The sequence below is a fragment of the Perissodus microlepis genome, chromosome 11 (genome assembly GCF_051167445.1).
Source record: "Perissodus microlepis isolate ML-2025 ecotype Zambia chromosome 11, ASM5116744v1, whole genome shotgun sequence".
In the NCBI taxonomy this organism is placed as follows: Eukaryota; Metazoa; Chordata; class Actinopteri; order Cichliformes; family Cichlidae; genus Perissodus; species Perissodus microlepis.
Window position 1 is genome coordinate 15,549,174 of NC_140471.1, and position 2,588 is coordinate 15,551,761.

The window sequence follows — 2,588 nt, forward strand, 5'->3', positions numbered from 1 at the left end:
TGTTTGAAGTCATTATTATCATTATGAGTCATTATGGTCTTCAGGTCTAGCCACACTGAGGCAACAGTGCCATCTGTAGTCTAGATGAAGAATTTGGGTAAAGCCTTTGCAATACAGCAGTGAGTGACATACATTGGAAAGAGGCTGTGAATGTCATGCACTAACCTTAACCTGTATGTAATGTTATTTTTAGCCTGTCTGCAACCTTGATTTGTAGAGGAAGAAAAACTGTGTTACACACCATTTAACAGTCATGAATCTGATAAATCTTTTCCTTGTGTTCAGCTGTGCGGTCCAAACATATCCTTGTAGAGTCAAGGAAAACAGAATCTTGGCCTGTGCTTGTATTAAGTCAGACTAAATCTTAGCATCACTTCTACAGAAGCACCTGCTCATCAGTGTTTTCTCCCTGTGGTCTAGGGTCTAGGAGCATGACTTGAGTGCATACCTGATCCTAAAGCTCGAGGAGAGAACCTTCTAATCCCTCTAAGCTGCTGGCTCAGCCTGGTGTGTATAGTGAATTCACTGTTAGTGCTGCTCATAATCCTGGATTCTCTGGGAGATTAGCCCTTGGAAAGGGTTTGCTTGTCCTTGGCTGCTCTACAATGGTCAGGTTAGCTGAAAAAGGATGAGCCTGAGGATGAGGAGCTTATGAGGACTGGATAAGAACTGTGCCTGATCAGCCTATTCATCAAAAGCTGGGGTGATGACAGTGATTTACAATTAACACTTGCACTGAATGACAAAGATTGAATTAGGTTATTTCTCAAGTAATATTACTTTTATTACAGGACACGTTTTTTTGTTTTGTGATCATCAAGTGCTTGGGCAAAGGCAAGGTGCTTGCTGGTAAACCATTAAAGCACTGTCAGATATGAAAAATGTGCCCCCTAAGATTGAAAGATGCGCCTAAGAGTTTTAACAAAATTTCTTTTGGTAACCCAAGTGTATGACTCTGAATGGCAATGCTCATCAAATGCCCCCGCTTTGAACAATATATTTGTAAAACTCTTGGATGGATTTCAATGATAGACACTGGATGATTCCCACAATTTTTTTTAAAAAACAAAAGCAGATAAAAATGTTGGGGTTTAGTTAGCTTTTTGGCTGTGACGTTTTCTTTTTAAGATATTCATCATACCCACCCGATAAGCCCACTGACACCGGTGATCGCTGGCCTTTGCTATTGCAACACTGGGACTGACATAGTAACTGGCTGGAAGAACTGGAACAACATGTTGCAAAAACACGGAGAGTTCCCAGAGGATGAAGCTTAATGACATTGGGGATCCCTCGAGTTTTCCTGTAACACCATTATGAGGTTTACATTTTTGGTGTTTAGCCTGAGTCTTGACCACTTGAATGGATAGCCCCATTCATTTTGAAGTATCAGTTGTCACATACTTTCATTATAACTAAGCACTGATCTAATGATGTTCCCAACAGCTATACAATATATATGATGCTAACTAGCAAATGGAAATATGCCAGATAATGCTGCCAAATGTTCATGATGCCATTCTTGTGCCCGTTGGCACGGGAGGCCACAGGCACACGTAGCAAGATTGACCCTTTTCTATTATATTTTCAGTTGCAGTTTGGTTACGTTTACACAACAAAATTAAGTAAAAAAAATGGTTTTTAGCTAAAATGCAAGAATGTTAACTACATTTCTCTGGCAACAACCCCTAAAGAAAAGTTTTGACCATGCACAACTGTTTGAAGTTGTCTAGTATTTTAACAAGTTGAATAATGTTATACTGTATCTAAAGGGCAAGGAGCTAGCCTGTGGAAAAGACCATGGGATTGGGACAAGAGTTTGTAAGAAGAGTGACTGTGCAACATCAAAGTAGAGGAGACGAGAAAAAAATATGAGTGTAGGTAAGGGGCAGACAAATGCAGAAAGTGGAGCAGGGTAACTTTCCCAAGGTGAGGGAGTGAATGGAAAGAAGGAGTGAGGCTTCCTGCAAATTCATCCATCTTTGTCTGATTTAGGGAGAGAGACTGGAAGTGCCAAAGATGGATGAGGCATGCAGTGCTAAATCCAGCCCTGTCCAGTCACACAGCCGGGCTTGGCGATGAGATAGTGTTTTGGCCAAGAGCAGGGGCGACCTGCCCCGCTCCTTTTTTCTTTTTTTTGGGATGCAGAAGAAGTAAGTAGCTGGATTGCTTAAGATGGATCTGTCAAGTAGTACCTAACTTAAAGACCTGCAATGAGATGATGTCTTTCATGCAGTTGGCCATCCGGGGCTCAGTTAGCAAATTTACAATAATCTGCAACTTTGAGCACTTTGTTCCATCTCAGTTACCTTTGAATATTAACATGTGTACACTGCAATAAATGACTTTCCTTAATTCTGTGGTATTTGCATAGATCTGCTTGGCTTGTCATGTCAATATAATGCTGTTTTCGCAATGAAATTCATTTTGTGCACAATGTTTGACACGCGTATATTCATCAAAGCAGTTTTTATTTTTTTTACTTAGATCCAGCTGAAAGCATCTCATTCACCCATTTGCATAACATAGTCAAGAACTGCTTCAATACATGCTGATAAAGAGGTAAGATGGTTACATTTAAAACTGAA